We start from the raw sequence: 27,522 nt of genomic DNA on the forward strand, positions 1-27,522 counted from the left end.
TACTTGTAGCTGATAGTTTCCTAGCAGGAAACTGGCAGACACTCATCACACCCAACCCACATTCGCAGCAAATGTAGGCTTTTAGAGAGGAGATGAGGGAAGCATTGTTCTTTGTAGACCTGGGCTTCTTTATGTAGTAAAAGGCTGATAGGACTTGTGAAATGGATGATAAATGGGTCTGAGATTCTGGTCTTTAAATCTTGAGAAATAGCTGCTAGTGGAAGCACTTACTTCTGAGTCATTTCACAGTCATTGTCTTAGTTTTCTTCTCTGCCGTTAACATTTCATGGCTTTACTAAGTGCCCACCTTTGGTCAAGTGATTCAAGGGTTTCTTGCTGCTTGCTGAAAACAAAAACACAATTTTGGAGGCAAAAAATAAATAAAATATGACTTAAGTGTGAGGGAGGGCCTATTGCCATCAGTGGGACAGGAAATGAGGATTTCGGGTCCTCATAGTAGAGGTGAGTAAAATCTGATGGATGAACGAAATCTCTGAAGGAGAGATTTTAGAGGCAGAAGAACAAAATGCCAAAAAACCTAAAACCTTCTGTCAGAGGTAAGAGAAGAAAGAGGGGCCAGCAAAGGAGAGAAACCAATTGAGTTCCCATCAGTTCATGGAAACAAAGACAGTGGAAATACCTTTCAGTCCAGGATTCAAGTCTACCTTATAAACTGCTTATTTCAACTGCTTTACTATAGCTGTTTTGTTTAAAAAATATGCATTTTCAAATCGTGGACATGTACTCCCATCCCAATGGTGATGTCACTCTTCTCTCTCTCCAACAGATTGACTTTGTGGCCCACGGTGACATTCCATACTCTTCTGCTGGCTCTGATGATGTTTGCTGCTGCTGCTGCTGCTAAGTCACTTCAGTCGTGTCTGACTCTGTGCGACCCCATAGACGGCAGCCCACCAGGCTCCCCCATCCCTGGGATTCTCCAGGCAAGAACACTGGAGTGGGTTGCCATTTCCTTCTCCAATGCATGAAAGTGAAAAGTGAAAGTGAAGTCGCTCAGTCGTGTCCCACTCTTCGCGGCCCCCTGGACTGTAGCCAACAAGGCTTTTCCGTCCATGGGATTTTCCAGGCAAGAGTACTGGAGTGGGGTGCCATCGCCTTCTCCGCTGATGATATTTACAAGCATATAAAGGAAGCAGGTGAGGGGTCCTCCTGTGTTCACCTGTCCCCTGCGGCATGACACTGAGGTTTAGTAAGAGACCCCAGCCCTGGGTCTGCAGCACATGCTTACAAGGCATGGACTTTCAGATGTCTCCCAGAGAGCCTCTGCAAGCCTCTGTTGACATGTGCTAAGGCTCAGCTGTGGCGCAGACACCAGTTAGGTGTTTATGTAGAAATTAACCTGAGCACCAAAATACTCGACTTCCGGTTTGAGGCTCAATTTTAGAGGACATAAAATCACAGGACTCTCATTTTTCTTTATTGAAGAATAGTTGAGTTACAGTGTGGTGTTAGTTTCTGGTGTACAGCAGAGTGATTCAGCTAGACATATATATGTATTCTTTTTCGTGATAGATTACTACAAGATATTGAATATAGTCCCTGTGCTATACAGTAGGACCTTGCTGTTTATCTATTTTATATACAGTAGTGTGTATCTGCTAGGGCTTCCCAGGTGGTGCAAGTGTTAAAGAATCCACCTGCCAATGCAGGAGACATAAGAGACATGGGTTCAGTCCCTGGGTCGGGAAGATCCCTGGAGAAGGACATGGCAACCTACTCCAGTATTCTTGCCTGGAGAATCCCATGAACAGAGAGAGGAACCTGGTGGGCTAAAATCCACAGGGTCGCAAAGAGTCAGATACAACTGAGCGACTGAGCACACACACACTGTGTATCTATTAATCCCAGTCTCCTAATTTATCCCCCTCCCCAAACCCTGTTGTTTGAAGGGCAATCATTTTCCTCATTAACAATGAAATTACTCTATGCTCCCAAGAAAGTTCCTTCCAGAAGAGGACAGATAACGGGATAATTAATGATCTGGACTCCCTGTCTCCCTAGTCCAGTCCTACCATATGTCATCCCGTCACATGATAATATCCTCAGGCACCATATACAGAGGCAAAAAAAAAAAAATAGACACGTCTATTTGTGGAATCAGGTAAACTGCTTTCCTCCTGAAGCGGCTAACTCAGGTCCTGGAAGGCAGACAAGGTGCCTGAGCTTTGGCAGTTGTCCCATTTGTCCCTAGGCATTTCTCTTCGGGTCAGAGACTCTGGTTGGTCCCAGGGACTTACTGGGGGGCTGGGAAGAGGGGAGTTTCCCTCCCTGTGGGCTCCCTAGAATTGCTCCCTTTGTCAAGCGCTCTCCATGCGCCCGTGCTGCTCAGACTCCAGGGAAATGGCTGCTGGGGCATCAGAGCAGACCTGGGGTTGAGACCCTCGGTGGGGTCCTCAGTGCTCCCTGCTACCGCTTGCCTCCTCCTTGTCCCTTCCTGCCCTGATTTGCCCATACCTCCTTGTGCCCTTGCCTCTTCCCTGCGTCCTGAGGAAGAGGGGTGTGTTTTCTGTCCCAGGCTGGCCCCTTTACCCTCCCGTCTCTGGAGCACGTTTTCCTTCATTCTCCCTCCCTTGGTGATCCAGGGCGCTCACTCTCGGGTAGTTTCTCATCAGCTTACGGACACGCGGAAGTCCGCAGAGATGAACCCCAGTCCTCCCTCCCGCCCGCCTCCTGCCTCTCCCTCCACTCACATCCTTGCTCAGTCCTCCTCTAAGTGGCAACTGTCGTTCCTCAGCCACGGGCTCTGACTTTTGTCCTATCCCGGCTCAGTTCTCAGATGGCCTTTGGGCCACCCAGTCCAGTGGTCTCAGCTCAGTCCCTCCAGGCATAATGACCCTGCTGACCGTGTTCTTTTCCTAGACACTCTTGTCTTTGCTTCCATTTCCGGGACATTTCTGGGGCCTTCTAATTTCCCGTTGCTCTCTGACCACTGCCGGGTTTTGTTGCTGGGTTTCTCTCCCCATCTCACCAGCCTTGCTCTGTGCTCAGCCTTCCCGCGCACCCTACACTCCAGGCGCACGGAGTCTGTCCTTTGTACCTTTGTACTTTGTACATGGAGTCCACTTTTTCCCTTTGCTCCAGTTGTCCTCTGAGCTTGGAATGCCCTTCCTCTGAGCTTCTTGGTCAGGGCCCCCTGAGGAGCCAGCCTGGACATGCCGTCTCTCCCTGGGGCATGATTCAACACACCCTGCGCCCTCCTCAGATGCAGATACTCATTGCACAGGGACCTCCTTTTCAACTCCCTTCTCTTGGCAGCCTGATTGTGTGTGTGTCCCTAGCTAGAGTGAGGTGCCGCAGGCTATGGCCACATCTCATCCATCTTTGCACCCCCAGCACAGTCCCTGGTACATCTATGGTGCTCCTTGAGTGCTGGTGGAACAAGAGAACGCTTTTATAGAGTACGATGGAGAGGCAGCCTAAGATGGAAGCCTTTGTCTGCAGGGGCTCTTCCCAACACACAGGAAATGGAACCACTTACCTATATAACATTACCTAGATAATTGCACAGCACACTTCTGTCTTGTGGAATTGATTGTTCGTATCATTTAGATGTAAGGGTGATATTTTGGCCTGAATGATACTGTCCTTCGTATCCAGTTTGTTGGCTTTCTATTGGTATTTTGACCTCTGAGTCCCTCACACACCTCTTTATTGAAGGAGATGCTCATGATATGCTAAATTACTCCAAACCATCTTTGCCTTACAGCCCAACAAAATCTCAGTGAAAGATGGAAGGAATCACTCTTTGACTTGTTTCATAAATGACTAAGATCCAAGGACTTCCCTGGTGATCCAGGGGTTAGGACTGTGTGCTTCCACAGCAGGGGACATGGGTTCAATCCCTGGTTGGCGAACTAAGATTCCACATGCCATGGGGCATGGCCAAAAAACAAAAACAAAAACCCAAATGACTATGATCTGAATGAAAGAGCTTTGAAATTATATCTAAAATTTGCATTTTTCTTGCTGTACTTTATAACAGGCAAGGACTCAAAAATTCTAACTGCTCTTTTGGCAAATGTATAATGGAAAATAGTCTCGGCTATCCCCAGTGCTGGTCATTTTCCCGAGCTGTGGTTTTCCATCAGTGTCACAGGATTTCAAATCAAACCAGGAATCAAAATAGTCATTGCTGGGATTTTTAAAATACTCAGCCTGCCCAGATTATATCCATTTGGATTACATAAAAAGACAGCTGGGGCAAATGTAATTGCTTCTATCCTCTTAGAGGGTCAGGTGGTTTTCCTGACTCTAAATGTGGAGCTGTCCATGGTGGAGGGGGTGGTACAGTACATTACCTTGATTCCTTAGCTTCTCCACCCATCTCCTTCCATCTGACCACCTTCCATAAACTTCCGTAAGCCTATTGCTGCCTGAGAACCTTGGAGTGAAGAAGTGTTTGAGGAAGGCATGGGCTGGAACTGGTATTGTAGCTAAAGGTAGGTGCAGAAGTAGTGGGTTGGCCAAAAAGTTTGTTTAGGTTTTTCCGTACAATGCAACAGAGAAACCTGAATGAACTTTTTGACCAACCCAATAGATTTTTTAATGGCATAGTTTATTTTCTGCTATTTTACTGTCTACCACCGGAGAAGGAAATGGCAACCCACTCCAGTATTCTTGCCTGGAGAATCCCATGGACAGAGGAGCGTGGCAGGCTATAGTCCATGGGGTCGCAAAGAGTCAGACATGACTGAGTGACTAACACCCAGACTAACACACACAACACACACTGTCTACCATACCTCTCATCTATAGGGACTGCACTGCACCCGTGCATGCCTCCCTCCATGCACTAAAGCATCATTTGGCATGGCGCATGGCACAGACACTGTAGTTGAGTGAGTTACCATATGTTTTCCATAGGGACTTCAGGAAGCCGAATACATGCTCCATTATATTTGAGCTGCCCCTGTTGCTGGCATCTGCCACCAGAGCCCTCTTCCCCACTCCCTTGGGGCTGCTGGAACTCCACCCATGTTGGTCCCAGCATCCTCCCCCTCAGCCTGCGGCCACTGGTGCCTCTTCCTAGTACTCAGGGACCTTCAGACTCTGAGCATAGCATAGGCTCCTGAGGGTCACAGTCTTCTGCCCCCTCTCGTGGCATCACTGTCAGCCCTGGGTAGAACTGATGCTTGCACATCTCCCATGAGGGGGGATGTCCTCTCTCCTGAGGCAGCCCATTCCATCTTTGGAAGGTGTTGATTCTTGTGGGCTAACACATGAACTGCTGAGTGGATCCACAAAGTTGGAACTGTTGGTGGGGAAATGGGATAAGCATATGAATAACACAGAGCCTTCACGTTTGAAAGAGAACATAGCCAGATGTAAATAATTACACCAAAGTATTAGAAGCCTGTGGGTGAGGCGTGTTCAAAGGTGGGAGTATATGAAGAAGGGTAGGGTATTTGGAGAAAATCAACAATGTTCATGTGCTGAAGGGTGTGTGAGGTGACACACACCCTTCAGAGAGAGACTGGCAGGTGGTGGGACGGGTGGCTTAGGCTTAACTCTGTGTGTCACGTGGAGCCAGATGCCCCTCCCAACTCCCAGAGTTTGCTCAAACTCATGTCCATTGAGTCAGTGACGCCATCCAACCATCTTGTCCTTTGCCATCCCCTTTTCCTGCCTTAAATGTTTCCTAGCATCAGGGTCTTTTCCAAATGAGTCAACTTTTTACATCAGGTGGCCACAGTATTGGAGTTTCAGCATCAGTCCTTCCAATGAATATTCAGGGTTGATTTCCTTTAGGATTGACTGGTTTGATCTCCTTGCAGTCCAAGGGACTCTCCAGAGTCTTCTCCAACACCACAGTTCAAAAGCATCAATTCTTAAAAGCTTAGCTTTCTTTATGGTCCAACTCTCATATCCATACATGACTACTGGAAAAACCATAGCTTTGACTATACGAATGTTTGTTGGTAACCAAACTTAGGATCACCTGTCTCCACAGATGACAGAAAAACCACTCTTGACTCTTGAAGTAATTCAGACTCCTCAAGATTTGCACTCAGACTATGTGGACTCAACTTTTGGCCTTCTCCTCCTGCTGTGATCTGAGTGTTGACTTGAGTGGGGTGAGGGTCTGGCTCTGCTGACCTTTGGTTGTGGGATTTCGAGACCTGCTCAGCCATCATCCCTGGCTAGCAGATCCCTGGCACTGCCTTCTGACACTTGGCCACCCACTCCATCTGTTCGCAGCCACCCCCCCCTTTGGCCTGTCCTTGCTACAGCCTCAGCCGTGGGATTTGCTTCCCCATACTGCAATCAGGCTGGCCTTAGGTCCCGGCTCCCTTCAGTGTTCCTTGAGAGAGTCTCTGGCCACACCAGAATTGCCCTCCGCCTTCTACTGGAGGGCCTTGGGGGGAGCCACATTAGGCCCTAAGGAATGCTCTCCCCAGGCCTCCACATGTTGGCATGGGGTCTCTGTGGGGCCATTTCCTCCCAGAGTGCCTCAAGGCGAACAAGGCACTGGCCCCTCTACTCTGGGCTTTCTACGGGGGTCTCTTCCTTGCCTCTGCCCCTGGGGGTTGAACCCGCATGAGGGCGAGACACAGGCCCTGCTCATAGTCTCTTGCTTCTGCTCCTTACCTCCTGATCCCTCTCTGGGCATTTCCCTCAATCCCAGGAGGGACTTTTCTTCTTCCTGGAGGGCAGGAAACCACCCCCATGTTAATTTCATTCTTCCCCACTCCAGGGCTTGCAGTTAAACATTTCATACCCTGAGACCACTCAGCCTCTGATTCTCAATAATTAGAAGAACATTCCTGGGATTCCCTGGTGGCTCAGCAGATAAAGCATCTGCCTGCAATGCAGGAGACCCAAGTTCAATCCCTGGGTTGGGAAGATCCCCTGGAGGAGGAAATGGCAACCACTCCAGTATTCTTGCCTGGAGAATCCCATGGACAGAGGAGCCTGAGTGGGCTACAGTCCATGGGGTCGCAAAGAGTTGGACATGACTGAGTGACTTCACTTCACTTCCTGGGATTTAGAAAATCCTTTCTGCAGTCCACAAAGCCCCGCTCTTTCAAATGAAAGCCCTATCATTCGTAACTATTCTTATGGAAATGAGCTTTCAGAAGAGCCTGTTTTAAAAGCCAAAATCTGAACATAGTCCCCATATTCTCGTATTTCTCAGCTACATCTGCTTTTCCCTGAGGTGATGGAGGTCTCAGTGTCAGTGGGAAGAGGGCCTCTGGACAGACATCCTCCCCAACCTGAAAATGACCTTGGATAATACATCAGAAATTTGTTCTGCTACATATAATGTACTTAGTCTCCTTGACGGTGTTTCTGTTGGCTCACATCATTCTGGGGCCTACTGTGGAAGCTCCGTGGTACCCTGAGCAGGTCTGCACTGTTCCCTTAGAAAGGGCTTCCTAAGGTCTTGGGTGGCCTTGGCCTTCAGCAGCTTGAAGCTGGGTTTCGGTTCCTGGCCAGAGATTGAGGTCCAGAGATTAAGGTGGAGTCTCGGCAGTGAGAGCACTGGGTCTTAGCCACTAGACCAGCAGTCAGTGACAAGACCTTGGCCCTTCAGTTTTGCAGAAAAGAATTCCCACAAAGACAGAAAGTAGTGAAACAAGTCAAGTGTTTATCAGGAGAAAGAGTACAGTATGTGTGGGTAGACACACTGGTGGACCTAGAGAGAGCCATGCCCTTGTGGTGGTTTGAATCTCTTTTATGGGACATTCCTTCTGGATTTCCTTTGGCCAGTCATCTTAATTCGTCTGGTTCTGAGTCCATGTTTGGTATGTCTCAGGATCCTCCCATGTGTACATGTGCATCACTCAACCAAGATGGATTCCACTGAAGAGGCCTGTGGGTAGTTGACATCACTCCCCTTTTGCTCCAAGGAGCTTTTGAGTTGGGAGGGTTTCCTTGACTTGGAGAATGAGAAATATGTGGTCTCCTTATCTGCTATCTGGGCAGGACCCAGCTTCTTCTGTTGATTGTCCTACTATGGATATTTTGGAGTTTCTGTCCATAGGGAACAAACTCCAGTTACTCACCCTGGGGGGCCGGGGATCTCTACCTCCCATCTCACCTTGGTGTTCAGGAGCATTGGGTAAGAACAGGAGGCTGACGTTCTCAAACACCAATCTTGTTTGTAAGGAGTTCCAAGAAAGGAAACCCCATACGCTTCAGACTTGGCAGGCTGCTAAGAAACATGGGGGAGAAACTGGCTGATGTGTCAGTGACACAGCTGTGGGTTATGGCATGAAGTGACTATTACTTTTAAGTCTTTGTAAGATCTGAGCTGTGAGCAAGCTGTTCCTTTCCTGAAGTTGCTGTGAGAGTCTGGTACAGACAAGTGCCTGTCAAGGGTACCTGTGCCTGCAGATCCTGCAGGGTCTTGTGGACATGCAGCATTGGGTTCAGGAGGTCTGCTGGGACCTAAGGTCCCCATTTATAAAGAGCTCCCAGGTTGTTAGCTAATGCAAGTTCCTAAACCTGACTTAGAGTTGCATAGATCCAGACCAGGGACTCTGGTTCACCCAAGGCTACTCCCATGGTTACCCCTAGGGTTAACTGAATCAGCATTTCCTGAGGTGACAGTTCTTCAGTTACCTTGTATAGTAGGGACAAGCATTTGCTGGTGGTTTCATTTCTGGGTAAAGAGTCTCTAGTGAGCTAAGAAAAAGTTAGCCTGCTAATTTTAGGAAGTAAAGCCTCAAGTTCTAGCTGTTGGGTATAAAAACATGTCTACTAAAAAATATAGTCACAACCTGAAAGTAGAGAGTTATTTTATTTGGTAGAAATGTTTAGGACTCTGAGCCTGGGAGACAGCATCTCAGTAGCTCTTGAGAAAACTGCTCCAAGGAGGCAGGAGGGGAAGTCAGGCTATATATAAGTTTGCAACAAAGCGAGCAGCCAGTTTGAACATCAAGTTAAGGAATTTAGCATTCTGTGTATGAGAAGATGCAAGCCTCTGGGCTCCTTGAGTTCATTCCTTGCTTAGGCTCCTCAGCTATCTGGGGCCAATCCTGTTTCCTGTTCACATTGCTTCTTGCATTCTGCCAGCTCCTCAGCAAGAACTGAGGGGGCTGGTGGCATCTGCTGGATCACAGTTTTCAGAGACCTCATTGACATTTGGAAGCCAGAAATCGCTGTTGGCTGTGACATTTCTTGTTGATTAAGATGGCAGGAGATATTTTAATTTCACAGTTCTGTTCAGTCACTCAGTCGTGTCCGACTCTTTGCAACCCCATGGACACCAGGCCTCCCTGTCCATCACCAACTCCTGGAGCCTGCTCAAACTCATGTCCATTGAGCTGCTGATGCCATCTAACCATCTCATCCTCTGTCGTCCCCTTCTCCTCCTGCCTTCAGTCTTCCCCAGCATAAGGGTCTTTTCCAATGAGTCAGTTCTTCACATCAGGTGGCTGAAGTATCAGAGTTTCAGCTTCAGCACCAGCTGTTCCAATGAATATTCAGGATTGATTTCCTTTAGGATTGACTGATTTGATCTCCTTACAGTCCAAGGGGCTCTCAAGAGTCTTCTCCAACACCACACTTCAAAAGCATCAATTCTTTGGTGCTCAGCTTTCTTTATGGTCCAATTCTCACATCCACAGATGACTGCTGGAAAAACAATAGCTTTGACTAGACAGACCTTCATTGGCAAAGTAATGTTTTTGCTTCCTTTTTTTTTTTTTTTTTTTTTTAGCCATGGGGCTGTAAACTTTTTTTTTTAAATTTTTTATTTTTATTTTACTTTACAATACTGTATTGGTTTTTGCCATACATTGACATGAATCCACCACGAGTGTACATGCGATCCCAAACATGAACCCCCCTCCCACCTCCCTCCCCACAACATCCCTCTGGGTCATCCCCGTGCACTAGCCCCAAGCATGCTGTATCCTGCATCGGACATAGACTGGTGATTAGATTCTTACATGATAGTATACATGTTTCAATGCCATTCTCCCAAATCATCCTACCCTCTCCCTCTCCCTCTGAGTCCAAAAGTCCGCTATACACATCTGTGTCTTTTTTGCTGTCTTGCATACAGGGTCGTCATTGCCATCTTTCTAAATTCCATATATATGTGTTAGTATACTGTATTGGTGTTTTTCTTTCTGGCTTACTTCACTCTGTATAATTGGCTCCAGTTTCATCCATCTCAACAGAACTGATTCAAATGTATTCTTTTTAATGGCTGAGTAATACTTCATTGTGTATATGTACCACAGCTTTCTTATCCATTCATCTGCTGATGGACATCTAGGTTGTTTCCATGTCCTGGCTATTATAAACAGTGCTGCGATGAACATTGGGGTACATGTGTCTCTTTCAATTCTGGTTTCCTAAATCACAGCAGGATCCTCCATGATCCACCTCCCAGAATTCTGGAAATAAAAGCAAAAATAAACAAATGGGATCTAATTAAAATGAAAAGCTTCTGCACAACAAAGGAAAATATAAGCAAGGTGAAAAGACAGCCTTCTGAATGGGAGAAAATAATAGCAAATGAAACAACTGACAAACAACTAATCTCAAAAATATACAAGCAACTTATGCAACTCAATTCCAGAAAAATAAAAGACCCAATCAAAAAATGGGCCAAAGAACTAAATAGACATTTCTCCAAAGAAGACATACGGATGGCTAACAAACACATGAGAAGATGCTCAACATCACTCATTATTAGAGAAATGCAAATCAAAACCACAATTAGGTACCACTTCATACCAGTCAGAATGTCTGCGATCCAAAAATCTGCAAGCAATAAATGCTGGAGAGGGTGTGGGAAAAGGGAACCCTCCTACACTGTTGGTGGGAATGCAAACTAGTACAGCCACTATGGAGAACAGTGTGGAGATTCCTTAAAAAATTGCAAATAGAACTGCCATATGACCCAGCAATCCCACTGCTGGGCATACACACTGAGGAAACCAGAATTGTTTTTGCTTTTTAATATGCTATCTAGTTTGGTCATAACTTTTCTTCCAAGGAGCAAGTGTCTTTTAGTGTCATGGCTGTAGTCACCATCTGCAGTGATTTTGGAGCCACCCCCCCAAAAATAGTCTGTCACTGTTTCCATTGTTTCCCCATCTGTTTGCCATGAAGTTACGGGACCGGATGCCATGATCTTAGTTTTTTCAATGTTGAATTTTAACCCAGCTTTTTCACTCTCCTCTTTCACCTTCATCAAGAGGCTCTTTTGTTCTTCTTTGCTTTCTGCCATAAGGGTGGTGTCATCTGTGTATCTGAGGTTATTGATATTTCTCCCAGCAATATTGATTCCAGCTTGTGCTTCATCCAGCCCCGCATTTTGCATGATGTACTCTGCATATAAGTTAAATAAGCAGGGTGACAGGAGAGAACAAGATGGTGGAGAAGTAGGTGGACGTGGAGTACATCTCTCTCCACGGATACATCAGGAATACACCTTCAGACACAGAAGTGCATGCAGAACACTAGCTGAGAGTAGACAAGAGTACCTGACCAGCGGAAAAGAATATATAGACTCACGCAAAACTTGGTAGAGGAAGGAACTAGGGGGAAAATGGGAGTGTTACTAGGACTGGGCCTGCCCTCAGTGGGTGGAGGAACTGAAGCAGGGATTCAATCCCCACATTGGGGGAATTGTCTGAGTCAGAGGAGAAACATGTAAGACTCAGAGTGAAACAGCTGATCACTGTTGGCAACCTAATTGGAATAAGAATCAGACAGTCCTTGCTGCAGCCATACATACCCCAGACAGGGAAGTAGGTCCCCTGGAAGGCGCAGTGGCTGGGAGCTGGAGTTTAGGGATTGTGGAGCAATCCCCGGGCGAGGGATGCTGTTGACTGTAGAGAGACGGATCAAGGGGATGTGAGGGAGGAGACTGTGGTGGGAAATGCCTGTGGAGGAAAGCAGGGCAGCCAAGGAAGCAAGGCAATACTGCTGAGTCACCTGTAGGAGATGGAGCCATCACCATAGCCTCTCTCCCCCACATACCAATATTGGCAGCTGAACAATAGAGAGGCTGGCCCATCAAAAGCCTGACACACTGAACTACAGAATAGGACCCTACCCAGGGTGCTCCTTTAAGTGACTGATGCACTAAACCAGCCAGGGGGGCCTCTCTATGTGCCTGAAGTGACAAATAACAGAGAAGGACCCCAGGCAAGGGAGCCCTCTAAGTGCATGAATGGGTGGAGCTACGGAGAAAGACTGCCCAAAGAGGCCTTCTAATTCCCAGCTACAAGAGGCTCGAAAAAAGACTCTGATAGGGCCATAACTCCTGTGGCAGAGACAGTCCATCTCCCTATACACTTGGTGCCACCAGGGTCCCTGCAAGCCCAGCAGCTGCACCACTTTCATGTTCAAGTCTCACTGGGGCAGAGCTGCCACAGGCCAAAAATGTCTTGTGTCTATGTGCACAGGGTTGCTTTGGTAGTGTCTAACACTTCTTGATGAAAGTGAAAGACGAGAGTGAAAAAGTTGGCTTAAAGCTCAACATTCAGAAAATGAAGATCATGGCATCCAGTCCCATCACTTCATGGGAAATAGATGGGGAAACAGTGGAAACAGGGGCTGACTTTATTTTTTTGGGCTCCAAAATCACTGCAGATGGTGATTGCAGCCATGAAATTAAAAGACACTTACTCCTTGGAAGGAAAGTTATGACAACCCAGACAGCATATTAAAAAGCATAGACATTACTTTGCCAACAAAGGTCTGTCTAGTCAAGGCTATGGTTTTTCCAGTGGTCATTTATGGATGTGAGAGTTGGACTATAAAGAAAGCTGAGCATGGAAGAATTGATGCTTTTGAACTGCGGTATTGGAGAAGACTCTTACTGGTCCCTTGGACTGCAAGGAGATCCAACTAGTTCATCCTAAAGGAGACCAGTCCTGGGTGTTCATTGGAAGGACTGATATTGAAGCTGAAGCTCCAATACTTTGGCCACCTGATGTGAAGAGCTGAATCATTTGAAAAGACCCTGATGCTGGGAAAGATTGAGGGCAGGAGGAGAGGGGGACAACAGAGGTTGTCCCCTTCTAAGATGGTTGGATGGCATTACCAAGTTGATGGACATGGGTTTGGGTGGACTCCAGGAGTTGGTGATGGACAGGGAGGCCTGGTGTGCTGCAGTTCATGGGGTCACAAAGAGTCGGACACGACTGAGTGACTGAACTGAACTGAACACTCTACAACCTTGTAGATTGTGGTCTGCCAGGGTTCTGTCAGGGAAGGGGATCTCCAGGCAAGAATACTGGAGCGTATTGGCCCATACTGGTTGCCATACCCTTCTAGAGCACTATATTTCCTGTTGCCCTAGCTGCCAACTCCCCTGAGTACCTGGTGCTGCCAGTACCCCTGCAACCCAAGCTGTAACACCTCCACACCTGGCCCTCACAGGGGCAAACCCAAGTCCTCTAGGGCAGACTCAGGAGGAAACACCAGTGGACGACCCACATGCAGAGGTGGGAATAAAACCACAAATGAAACCCAGGGGCAGTGTGCTTAAGGAAGAAGACCCCAAACCTTCCCACCACCTGTACAAGCTGCAGATTAAATTCACTTGATCAACTCAGCAGACTCTGTGTCTATGGAATATGTAAAAGTTCATTGAGAACTCCCACAAAAGAAGACGTACTAGTTCTGATAACTGTGGACATTGGAGGAAGAACACACAGGAGTAGCACCAGATTAGAATTTGACCTGCCCCCACAGCAGGTCCAGAGATCAGCACAGTGTTGGAGGGCATCCTAGGAAGTTGAGGTGGACTGTGACCCCCAGCGAGGGAAAGGACTGTGACAGCAGTGACTCAAGAAAAGCATTTATTATTCTTATGTTTTGACTTATTCTAAAGATTCTTTTGGATTCCCCCTCCCCCGTTGTAGTTGTCGATTTTATTGGCACTATAAATCTAATTAAGCTTTTGAGCTTTTATTTTCCTCAGTCAGATATTTTATTGTTGTTATAAACCCCTGCCTCTACATTGGGCTTTTGCAGTTTTGTGTTTTCCTTTTTTTCCCCCATTTATCTTTCTTCATCCATTTTTTTTTCTTTTCTGTTTTTTATAATTTTAGCTTTTAATTTTTTAAAAAATATTACATTGTTTCTACATTTATTTCTTTGTTTTCCTTTCCCACTGTTCTTTTCCCCTTGCAATTAATCTTTAATGTATATAAATCTTCTGCATCTACCTCTATCTAACTTTGCATATTTATTCTCTTTCTTTGCTTTCTTTCATTTCCTCTAAACATATTTGTTAGTTTTGTTTTCATTGCTTTATTAACCCCTTTGCACCTTGCTTTAGTTTTGTTTTCCAGTTTGTGCTTTAGTTAGTTTTGTTCTTAACTGGTAAATATAATTTTTGAGTTCCTTTGTTCGCCGGGTTTATCTATTGTACTTTATTTTTGTTGGACTGTTTTGACTTTGCTCATGGGTTTATATGTATATGTGTATATTCAATTATTTTAATTATTATTTGCCTGATTTTGTAACTGCCATTTGTCTGGGGTTCATCTTTGGTTTCTTGTTTTTGAATATTTGTTTTAATTTCAGTTAATGCCATAACAAACCCCTTGTGGAATCTTTGTTACTGACCAGAGATCAAGCCCTGAGCCTTTGAAGTGGGAGCACTGACTCCAAGAACCTAGACTACTAGAGGACTAACCTTAGGGAGTATCAAATAGTGAGAGCTCATACAAAGGAAACCACTTGAATACAAGGCCCGGCATCACCCAACCATCTGTAGCACCCTGTGCAGGATGCCTCATCTAAACAACAAGCAAAACAAATGTACAAACCCAATCATCAGCAGACAGGATTAGCACCTCACTCAGCCGTTCCCATCAGAGGAAAAACAAACAAACAAGAACTCAGCACAAATGTCACCCTATACAAAGCTTACACAAACCACTGGACCAAGCTTAGGAGGGCAGAAACCAAAAGAAGAAAGAATTCAACCTTGAAGCCTGGGAAAAGGAGACCTAAAACACAATAAGTTAAAAAAAAATAATGAAAAGGCAGAGAAATACTACACAAATGAAGGGACAAACTAGAAACACAGAAGTCCAAATAAATGAAGAGGAAATAGGCAAACTAACTGAAAAAGAATTCAGAATAATGATAGTAAAGATGATCAAAAACCTTGAAAACAAAATGGAGAAAATGCAAGAATCAATTAACAAAGATCTAGAAGAATTAAAGAATAAACATACAGAGACAAAAAACACGATTACTGAAATTAAAAATACTCTAGAAGGAATCAATAGCAGAATATCTGAAACAGAAGAACAAATCAGTGAGCTGGAAGATAAAATGGTGGAAATAACTGTTGAAGAGCAGAATAAAGTAAAAAGAATGAAAAGAACTGAGGATAGTCTCAGAGACCTCTGGGATAATATCAAATGCACCAACATTTGAATTATAGCGGTCCCAGAAGAAGAAGAGAGAAAGAAATGGTATGAGAAATTTTTTTAAGAGATGATAGGTGAAAATTTCCCCAACATGGAAAAGGAAATAGTCAATCAAGTCCAAGAGGCACAAAGAGTCCCATACAAGATAAACCCAAGGAGAAACACACCAAGACACAAACACAAACTAACCAAACTAACAAAGACTAAACACAAAGAAAAAATATTAAAAGCAGCAAGGGAGAAACAACAAGTAACATACAAGGGAAACCCCATATGCTTGCTTAACAGCTGATCTTTCAGCAGAAACTCTGTAGGCCAGAAGGGAATGGCAGGATATATTTAAAGTAGTGACAGGGAAAAATCTACAACCAAGATTACTGTACCCAGCAAGGATGTCATTCAAAATTAATGGAGAAATAAAAAGATTTTCAGACAAGCAAAAGGTAAGAGAATTCAGTATCACCAAACCAGCTTTACAATAAATGTTAAAGGGACTTATATAGTCAAGAAATACAGGAGAAGATAAAAGAGCTACAAAATCACTACAAACAATTAAGAAAATGGCTGTGGGAACATATATATCAATAATTACTGTAAATGTAAATGGATTAACTGCTCCAACCCAAAGACACAGATTGGCAAAATGGATGCAAAAACAAGCCCCATATATATGTTGTCTACAAGAAACCCACTTCAGACCTAAAGACACATATAAGTCTGAAAGTGAGAGGATGGATAAACATATTCCATGCAAATGGAAAGCAAAAGAAAGCTGGAGTAGCAGTCCTTATGTCAGACAAAATAGACCTTAAAATAAAGAAGATTACAAGAGATAAGGAAGGATATTACACAATCATCAAGGGGTCAATCCTAGAGAAAGATATAACAATTATAAATATCTATGCACCCAACATAGGAGCACCTCAACACATAAGACAAACACTAACAGACATAAAAGGAGAAATTGACAGTAACACAATAATAGTAGGAGACTTTAACAGCCCACTCACACCAATGGACAGATCATCAAAACAGAAAATTAATAAGGAAACACAAGTCTTAAATGATACATTAGATGAGATGGATCTCATTGATATCTTTGGGACATTCTATCAAATTGCAGAAGAATATAACTTCTCAAGTGCACATGGAACATTCTCCAGGATAGACCACATCTTGGGTCACAAATCAAACTTCAGTAAATTTAAGAAAGTTGAAATCATATCAAGCATCTTCTCTGACCACAACATTATGAGACTAGACATCAATTACAAGAAAAAAACTGTAAGAAACACGAACACATGGAGATTAAACAACACATTTCTAAATAACCAACAGGTTACTAAATAAATCAGAAGGGAAATTAAAAAAATTATAGAAACGACAATGAAAACACTACAACTCAAACCTATGGGATGCAGCAAAAACAGTTCTAAGAGGGAAATTTATAGCAATACAATCTTACCTCGAGAAAAAAGAAAACCATCAAATAGACAACCTAACTTTATTCCTAAAACAACTGGAAAAAGAAGAATTAAAAAAAATAGTAGAAGGAAAGAAATCATAAAGGTCCGAGCAGAAATAAATGAAAAATAAATGAAAGAAACAATGATAAAGATTAATAAAACAACAAGCCGGTTCTTTGAGAAGATAAACACAATTGACAAACCTTTAGCCAGACTCATTAAGAAAAAAAGAAGGAAGAATCAAATCAACAAAATTAGAAATGAAAAAGGAGAGGTTGCAACAGACAATGAAGAAATACAATGGATTATAAGAGACTATTATGAACAACTATATGGCAAGAAAATGGATAACCTGGAATAAATGGACAGATTCTTAGAAAAGTTCAATCTTCTAAGACTGAACCAGAAAGAAATAGAAATTATGAACAACCCAATTACAAGCACTAAAATTGAAGCTGTAATAAAAAATCTCCCAAAAGTCAAAAGCCCAGGACCAGATGGCTTCACACGAGAATTCCATCAAACATTTAGAGAAGAGCTAATGCTTATTCTTCTAAAACTCTTTCAAAAAATTGCAGAGGAAGGAACACTTCTTTTTTAAAAAATTTTATTTGGAGGCTAATTACTTTACAATGTTCAGGTGGTTTTTGCCATACATTGACATGAATCAGTCATGGGTGTACATGTGTTCCCCATCCTGAACCCCCCTCCCACCTCACTCCCCATCCCATCCCTCAGGGTCATCCCAGTGCACCAGCCCTGAGCACCCTGTCTCATGCATCTAACCTGGACTGGGGATCTATTTCACATATGGTAATATACATGATTCAATGCTATTCTCTCAAATCAGCCCACAGTTGCCTTCTCCCATAGAGTCCAAAAGTCTGTTCTTTATATCTGTGTCTCTTTTGCTGTCTCACATGTAGGGTCATCATTACCATCTTTCTAAATTCCATTTATATGCTTTAATATACTGTATTGGTGTTTTTCTTTCTGACTTCGCTCTGTATAATAGGCTCCAGTTTCATCCACCTCATTAGAACTGATTCAAATGCATTCTTTTTAATGGATGAGTAATATTCCATTGTGTATATGTACCACAGCTTTCTTATTCATTCATCTGCTGATGGACATCTAGGTTGCTTCCATGTCCTGGCTATTGTAAACAGTGCTGTGATGAATATTGGGGTACACATGTCTCTTTCCATTCTGGTTTCCTCGGTGTGTATGCCCAGCAGTGGGATTGCTGGGTCATATGGCAGTTCTATGTGCATTATTTTTAAGGAATCTCCACACTGTTCTCCATAGTGGCTGTACTAGTTTGCATTCCCACCAACAGTGTAAGAGGGTTCCCTTTTCTCTGCACCCTTTCCAGCATTTATTGTTTGTAGACTTTTTTTTTAATTAAATTTTTTTTTTAATTTTTATTTTTACTTTATTCTACTTTACAATACTGTATTGGTTTTGCCATACATTGACATGAATCCACCATGGGTATACATGCGTTCCCAAACATGAACCCCCCTCCCATCTTCCTCCCCATAACATCTCCCTGGGTCATCCCTGTGCACCAGCCTCAAGCATGAGGGTGGGATGATTTGGGAGAATGGCATTGAAACATGTATACTATCATGTAGGAAATGAATCGCCAGTTTGTAGACTTTTTGATGGCAGCCATTCTGACTGGCATGAGATGGTACCTCATAGTGGTTTTGATTTGCATTTCTCTGAAAATGAGTTATGTTGAGCATCTTTTCATGTGTTTGTTAGCCATCTGTATGTCTTCTTTGGAGAAATGTCTGTTTAGTTCTTTGGCCCATTTTTTTTATTGGGTCGCTTATTTTTCAGGAATTGCGCTGCAGGAGCTGCTTGTATATTTTTGAGATTAATTGTTTGTCAGTTGCTTCATTTGCTATTATTTTCTCCCATTCTGTGGGTCATCTTTTCACCTTGCTTATAGTTTCCTTCGTTGTGCAAAAGCTTTTGAGTTTAATTAGGTCACATTTGTTTATTTTTGCTTTTATTTCCATTACTTTGGGAGGTGGGTCATAGAGGATCCTGCTATGATTTACATCAGAGAGTGTTTTGCCTATGTTTTCCTCTAGGAGTTTTATAGATTCTGGCCTTACATTTAGATCTTTAATCCATTTTGGTTTATTTTTGTGTATGGTGTTAAAAAGTGTTCTAGTTTCATTCTTTCACAAGTGGTGGACCAGTTTTCCCAGCACCACTTGTTAAAGAGATTTTCTTTTCTCCATTGTATGTTCTTGCCCAGGAAGGAACACTCCTAAATTCATTCTATGAGGCCACCATCACCCTGATACCAAAACCAGACAAAGACAACACAGAAAAAGAAGACTACAGACCAATATCGCTGATGAACATAGATGCAAAAATCCTCAACAAAATTCTAGCTAACAGAATTCAGCAGCACATCAGAAAGCTCATACACCATGATCAAGTTGGGTTTATTCCAGGAATGCAAGGATTCTTCAATATATGCAAATCAATCAATGTGATGCACCATATTAACAAACTGAAAGATTAAAAACTATATGATCATCTCAATAGATGCAGAAAAAGCCTTTGACAAAATTCAGCACTCATTTATGATTAAAACTCTTCAAAAAATAGACATGGAAGGTACCTTCCTCAACATAGTAAAGGTCATATATGATAAGCCTACAGCAAACATTATTCTTAATGGTGAAAAACTAAAAGCATTTCCCATAAGGTCAGGAATAAGACAAGGGTATCCACTTTCACCAATATTATTCAATATAGTTGAAGTCCTAGCTGCAGCAATCAGAGAAGAAAAAGAAATAAAAGAAATCCAGATCAGAAAAGAAGAAATAAAGCTCTCACTGTTTGCAGATGACATAATACTGTACATAGAAATCCCTAAAGACAGTATCAGAAAATTACTAAAGCTAATCAGTGAATTCAACAAAGTTGCAGGATACAAAATCAATACACAGAAATCACTTGTATTTCTATATACTAACAATGAAAAGTCAGAAAGAGAAATTAAGGAATCAATCCCATTCACCATTGCAACAAAAAGAATTAAATATCTAGGAATAAACATACCTAAGGAGACAAAAGAATGGTACACAGAAAATTATAAGACACTGATGAAAGAAATCAAAGATGACATAAACAATGGAGGGATATTCCATGTTCCTGGGTAGGAAGAATCAATATTGTGAAAATGACTATACTACCAAATGCAATCTACAGATTCAGTGTGACCTTATCAAATTATTAATGGCATTTTCCACAGAACTAGAACAAAAAATTTCACAGTTCATATGGAAAGACAAAAGACCCCCAATAGCCAAGCAGTCTTGAGAAAGAAGAATGGAGCTAGAGGAATCAACCTTCCTGACTTCAGGTTATACTGTAAAGCTACAGTCATCGAGACAATATGGTACTGGCACAAAAACAGAAATATAGACCAATGGAACAATATAGAAAGCCCAGAAATAAACCCATGCACCTATAGGTACCTTATTTTTGACAAAGGAGGCAAGAATATACAATGGGGGGAAGACAGCCTCTTCAATAAGTGGTGCTGGGCTACATGTAAAAGTATGAAATTAGAATGCTTCCTAACACCATACACAAAGATAAACTCAACATGGATTAAAGACCTAAATGTAAGACTAGAAACTATAAAACTCTTAGAGGAAAACATAGGCAGAACACTCGATGACATAAATCAAAGCAAGATCCTCTATGACCCACCTCCTAGAGTAATGGAAATAAAAACAAGAGTAAACAAGTGGGACCTGATTAAACTTAAAAGCTTTTTTTGCACAGCAAAGGAAACTATAATCAAGGTGAAAAGATGACCCTCAGAATAGGAGAAAATAATAGCAAATGAAACAACCGACAAAGGATTAATTTCCAAAATATACAAGCAGCCCATACAACTCAATGCCAGAAAAACAAACAACCCAGTCAAAAAGTGGAGAAAATATCTAAACAGGCATTTCTCCAAAGAGGACATAGAGATGGCTGACAAACACATGAAAAAATACTCAACATTGCTCATTATTAGAGAAATGCAAATCAAAGCTACAATGAGATATCACCTCACATCTGTCAGAATGGCCATCATCAAAAAGTCTACAAACAATAAATGCTGGAGAGGGTGTGGAGAAAAGGAAACACTTTTGCACTGTTGGTGGGAATGTAAATTGATATAGCCACTATGGAAGATGGTATGGAGATTCCTTAAAAAACTAGGAATAAAACCACCATACGACCCAGAAATCCCACTCCTAGGCATATACTCTGAGGAAACCAAAACTGAAAAAGGCACATGTATCCCATTGGTCATTGCAGCACTATTTACAACAGCTAGAACATGGAAGCAACCTAGATATCCATCGACAGATGAATGGGTAAAGAAGTTGTGGTACATATACACAATGGAATATTACTCAGCCATAAAAAGGAACACATATGAGTTAGCTCTGATGAGGTGGATGAACCTAGAACCTATTATACAGAGTGAAGTGAGTCAGAAAAAGATAGATATTGTATTGTAACACACATATATGGGATCTAGAAAACTGGGGCTAAAGAATTTATTTACAGGGCAGCAATACAGAAATGGGCTTTCCTGGTAGCTCAGATGGTAAAGCGTCTGCCTACAATGCAGGAGACCCAGGTTTGATCCCTGAGTTGGAAAGATCCCCTGGAGAAGGAAATGGCAACCCACTCCAGTATTCTTGCCTAGAAAATCCCATGGACCGAGGAGCCTGATAGGCTTCAGTCCATGGGGTTGCAGAGTTGGTCACAACTAAGCAACTTCACTTCACTTAATGGAGAAACAGACATAGAGAATAGAATTATGGACATGGGGAGAGGGGAGGAGACTGTGTGATGTATGGAAAGAGTTAAATGGAAACTTACATTACCATATTGAAAATAGATAGCCAATGGGAATTTGCTGTATGGCTCAGGAAACTCAAACAGGGGCTCTGTATCAACCTAGAGGGGGTGGGATGAGGAGGGTGATGGAAGGGAGGTTCAAAAGGGAGGGGATATGTGCATACCTATGGCTGATTTATGTTGAGGTTTGACAGAAAACAACAAAATTCTGTAGAGCAATTATCCTTCAATAAAAAATATTACCAAAAAAAGGAAAAAAAAATAAGCAGAGTGACAATATACAGCCTTGACATACTGCTTTCCCAATTTGGAACCAGTCTGTTGTTCCATGTCCAATTCTAATTGTAGCTTCTTGACCTGCATACAGATTCTCAGGAGGCAGGTAAGGTGGTCTGGTATTCTCATCTCTTTCAGAATTTTCCAGAGTTTCTTGTGATCCACACAGTCAAAGGCTTTGGCATAGTCAATAAAGCAGAAGTAGATGTTTTTCTAGAACTCTCTTGCTTTTTCAATGATCCAACGGATGTTGGCAATTTGATCTCTGGTTCCTCTGCCTTTTCTAAAACCAGCTTGAACGTCTAAAAGTTCATGGTTCATGTAATGTTGAAGCCTGGCTTGGAGAATTTTGAGCATTACTTTACTAGCGTGTGAGATGAGTGCAATTGTGTTTGAGCATTCTTTGGCATTGCCTTTCTTTGGGGTTGGAATGAAAACTGACCTTTTCCAGTCTTGCGGCCACTGCTGAGTTTTCCAAATTTGCTGGCATATTGAGTGTAGCACTTTCACAGCATCATTGTTTAGGATTTGAAATAGCTCACCTGGAATTCTATCATGTCCACTAGCTTTGTTCATTGTGATGCTTCCTAAGTCCCACTTGACTTCACATTCCAGGATGTCTGGCTCTAGGTGAGTGATCATATCATCGTGGTTATCTGGGTCATGAAGATCTTTTTAGTATAGTTCTTCTGTGTATTCTTGCCACCTCTTCTTAATATCTTTTGCTTCTTTTAGGTCCATACCATTTCTGTCCTTTATTGTGCCCATCTTTGCATGAAATGTTCCCTTGGTATCTTTAATTTTCTTGAAGAGATCTCTAGTCTTTCTCATTCTACTGTTTTCCTCTACTTCTTTACATTGATCACTGAGGAAGGCTTTTTTTCTCTCCTTGCTATTCTTTGGAATTCTGCATTCAAATGGATATATCTTTCCTTTTCTCCATTGCCTTTCACTTCTCTTTTCTCAGCTATTTGTAAGGCCTCCTCAGACAAGCATTTTGCCTTTTTGCATTTCTTTTTCTTGGAGATTGTCTTGATCACTGCCTCCTGTACAATGTCAAGAACCTCTGTCCATAGTTAATCAGGCCCTCTATTAGATCTAACCCCTTGAATCTATTTGTCACTTCCACTGTATAATCATAAGAGATTTGTTTTAGGTCATACCTGAATGGTCTAGTGGTTTTCCCTACTTTCTTCAATTTAAGTCTGAATTTGGCAATAAGAGTTCATGATCCAAGCCACATTCAGCTCCCAGTCTTGTTTTTGCTGACTGTATAGATCTTCTCCATCTTTGGCTGCAAAGAATAAAATCAATCTGATTTCAGTATTGACTATCTGGTGATGTCCATGTGTAGAGTCTTCTCTTCTCTTGGAAGAGGGTATTTGCTATGATCAGTGTGTTCTCTTGGCAAAAATCTGTTAGTGTTTGCCCTGCTTCATTTTGTACTTCAAAGCCAAATTCGCCTGTTACTCCATGTATCTCTTGACTTCCTATTTTTGCATTCTAGTTTCCTATGATTGAAAGGACATCTTTTTTGGGTGTTAGTTCTAGAAGGTCTTGTAGGTCTTCATAGAACCATTCAACTTCAGTTTTTTCAGCATTACTGATTGGGACATAGGCTTGGATCACTGTGATATTGAATGGTTTTCCTTAGAAATGAACAGAGATCGTTCTGTCATTTTTGAGATTGCACCCAAGTACTGCATTTTGGGCTCTTTTGTTGACTATGAGGGCTACTCCATCTCTTCTAAGGGATTCTTGTCCACAGTAGTAGATATAACGGTCATCTGCATTAAAATCGCCCATTTCAGTCCGTTTTAGTTCACTGATTCCTAAAATGTCGATGTTCACTCTTGCTAACTCTTGTTTGACCACTTCTAATTTACCTTGATTCATGGACCTAACATTCCAGCTTCCTATGCAAGGTTGCTCTTTACTGCATCAGACTTTACTTCCATCACCCGTCCCATTCACAAGTGGGCATTTTTTTCCCTTTGGCTCCATCTCCTCATTCTTTCTGGAGTTATTTCTCCACTCTTCTCTATTAGCATATTGGGCACCTACCAACCTGGGGAATTCATCTTTCAGTGTCATATCTTTATGCCTTCTAACACTGTTCATGAGATTCTCAAGGCAAGAATGTTGAAGTGGTTTGCTATTTCTTTCTCCAGTGGACCACATTCTGTAAGAACTCTCCACCATGACCTGTCCATCTTGGGTAGCCCTACATGGCATGGCTCATAGTTTCATTGAGTTAGACAAGGCTATGGTCCATGTGATCAGTTTGATTAGTTTTCTGTGATTGTGGTTTTCATTCTGTCTGCCCTCTGACAGATAAGGAGAAGAGGCTTATGGAAGCTTCCTGATGGGAGAGACTAACTGTAGGGGAAACTGGATCTTATTCTGATAGGCGGGCCCATAGGGAATTCCCTGTTAGCTCAGTTAGTAAAGAATCCGCCTTCAAAGAGGGAGACCCTGGTTTCATTCCTGGGTCGGGGAGATCTGCTGGAGAAGTGATAGGCTACTCACTTCAGTATTCTTGGACTTCCCTTGTGGCTCAGCTGGTAAAGAATCTGCCTGCAATGTGGGAGGCCTGGGTTTGATCCCTGGGTTAGAAAAGTACCCTGGAGAAGGGAAAGGCTACCCACTCCAGTATTCTGGCCTAGAGAGTCACAACTGAAAGACTTTCACTTTCACTTTCATGCTCAGTAAATCTTTAATCCAATCTTGGATTAAAGATTTCATTTCACAAACAGGTCCAATATTTTTCTAATTCTAAGCAGTTGATCATCTGATTGTTGCATAACAAATTATTCCCACAGCTAATGACTTAAAAAATCCCCCATTTTTTGCTCATCATTTTGTGGGACAGGATCTCAGCAAGGGCTTGGCTGGATGGTTCCTGCTCAGAGTCTCTCAAATGGTTGTAGTCAGATGCTGACTGGAGCTGCAGGCATCTGTGGCCCAGTTGGGCTGGAGGTCCCTGCTGGTGCATTTAAGTGACTGGCAGTGAGTGCTGTCTGTTGACTAGAAGCTCAGTTGGGGTTAACACTGGAATACCTCCATGTGGCTTGCCATGTTGTGTGGGCTCCTCACAGCATAGCACCTTGGCTCCCAGAGTGTGCATCCTAAGAGGACACACATCTGGAGAGCAAACACCTTCAGTGGAAGACACAGATCTTCTTCTGACCTAGCCTTGGAAGTAACCTGGCATCACTTATGCCATATTCCATTTGTTATAAGAAAGTCACAAAGGCCAGCTCAGATGCCCAGGGTTAGGATTTGTGCCCACCTTTAATCCACCACAATTCCCATCTCCAAATTGAATAAGTAAGTAAGTAAGTAAGTAAGTAAAGTCGCTCAGTCGTGTCCGACTCTTTGTGACCCCATGGACTGTAGCCTACCAGGCTCCTCCCTCCATGGGATTCCCCAGGCAAGAGTACTGGAGTGGGTTGCCATTTCCTTCTCCAGGGGATCTTCCCAACCCAGGGATCAAACCCGGGTCTCCTGCATTCCAGGCAGACACTTTAACCTCTGAGCCACCAGGGAAACCCAGGTGGTATTTTACTTGCTTTGAGAGCACAAGCATAAGACTTAGTTGTGACTTTACACATGCACAAGGGCCCTTTCTTGCAATCCATTGATCTCCTCTGCTGATTCCTCACCAAGGGAGAGGCATAGTAGAAATCTGCTTGTGGTCCAGGTAGAGAAGATGTGGGAGAACGATGCTGAGAAATGACATCAGCATCCACGTTGGGCTTTTATCCTCTCATCGAGGTTCCTTCTGAAAGTTTAAAATCACTTTATATGAAGCCAAGAGCTCTCATCGAGGTTCCTTCTGAAAGTAAAAAGAATCACTTTATATGAAGCCAAGAGATATGGAGGGCAGTAACTAAACCTTACAGCCCTCTCCTCTGTTTGTCAGAACACATGTCAAAATTCTGCAGCAGAGCCAGAAGAAAAGATGAAGTTTAAATGAAGTAGACTGTAAGGTCCACACATCTTCTAATATTGCCTACTACTGTTGAAAGTTTTCTTCATTAACATGTGCTTTGCTGCTTCTTAAAATAGCTCCATAACCAAATGATGTAATTCTGAAAAGCATGATAAAAAAGGTTCTCTGATCATGCTCATTCCTGAATATTTTTAGCAGAGCAATAATTAGGATTTGGAGGAAGCCAGGTACCTCATTATGTCAGCAGAGGGCTTGGCTTCTTTCAGAGACCTACCTCCTAACCGGCCAAAGCAAATCTCTTTCCAACCCCAGTTTCCAGTTACTCAGCCCCAGAGACCTCATCCTGTGTCTTCAGAGAAAGGGTGAGCCCATGTCACCAGTGTCTGAGTGACTTCCTAAAGTCCATGTGTGACTAGACACTCCTCTTAACATTTCAGCAGGCAGGGCTCATGAGTGTGATGCCTGCCCGCTGTAAGATGGGACATACTCCTCACTAGAAAAGCTCCTAGCTGCTCTCACTGAGGGGAGGATGTGGTCTCAGGGTCCCTGGCTTGGGGGCCCTCGCCCACCAGAGCCCCCTGCACAGTTGCATCTGTTGGGTGCTATTAGTATCCATGCGTTTAGATGTTTCTGTCCTCTGCCTTCTACTTAGATTTCTGTTTTGAGCCCACTTCCTTAGAGCATGCTAAAACAAGTTTCTGGCCTCAGGGCCACAGAGTATATTTGTGGCAGAATGAGGGGAGGGCACAGCGCTGGCAGGACACCGAAGTCCAGTGTGGCGAGGCCAAGGCTGGGCCAGCCCATTGCTCAGCTCCCTAGGAAACAAGGAGAACAATGCCCACTGCCACTGCGTGGCACAGAGACCTTGGCTTAGGGAGTGAAGGGGGAAAGAGGGTCTGAGAGGAGACTGCAGAGAAGCACAGGGAAGAGGGAAGGCAAGCTGCTGCAGAGTCAAGGATTCAAATCTAAATACAAAGGACAGTGTTTGAATCTAAATACAAGGCCAATGAGGATGTTGAGCAGGATTTTGAAAGACTGTTCTGCAGCTCTGGCTGTGGGAGAGTGGATTTGAGGGGATAGAAAAGTGATATCCATGGAGACTGGTTTTGAGGCTCTTGCTGTAATCTTTGAACAAAATGGGGTTAGGTTGGTTTAGATGGAGAATGGAGAGAAGCAGGTGAACTAGGGAGACACTTGGGAAGTAGGTTGGTGAGTGGAAAGACATTGATTGGACATAAGGACTAAGGGAGAGGGAGGTGGCACAGATGAGGCCAAGGTCATCTTGCACAGCCAGCTCATTTCTCAACTCTGGAGGCTGAGGTTAGTAACTTGCCTCCTGAGGCTTGAGTGACTTGCTCAAGTCTAGAAGCAGAGGACCCAGCACCCTCGTCCCTAAGCTCTGTCCATCATGCTGTGTCATGCCTGATATCTCTGACTGAGTGTGACCACCATCATATTAGATAGAAAGATTTCAATTGCCAGCACGTGATTGCAGTCAACAACAGAAGTACAAGCATGAACCAGAATCTTGTCTTTTTAAATT

The 27,522-nt window shown here is 43.2% G+C and overlaps 1 long non-coding RNA gene across 1 annotated transcript in view; it reads left to right on the forward strand.

Annotated features, from left to right (window-relative positions):
- The first annotated feature begins 787 nt into the window (after window positions 1-787).
- Window positions 788-27,522, forward strand: part of LOC138930946 (uncharacterized) — a 34,457-nt gene continuing 7,722 nt past the window's right edge. Inside the window, exon 1 of the long non-coding RNA XR_011446299.1 lies at window positions 788-1,157. This is a non-coding gene — a long non-coding RNA (uncharacterized lncRNA). The remainder of the gene's footprint in view (window positions 1,158-27,522) is intronic.

The sequence above is a fragment of the Ovis canadensis genome, chromosome X (genome assembly GCF_042477335.2).
Source record: "Ovis canadensis isolate MfBH-ARS-UI-01 breed Bighorn chromosome X, ARS-UI_OviCan_v2, whole genome shotgun sequence".
NCBI classification, from domain to species: Eukaryota; Metazoa; Chordata; class Mammalia; order Artiodactyla; family Bovidae; genus Ovis; species Ovis canadensis.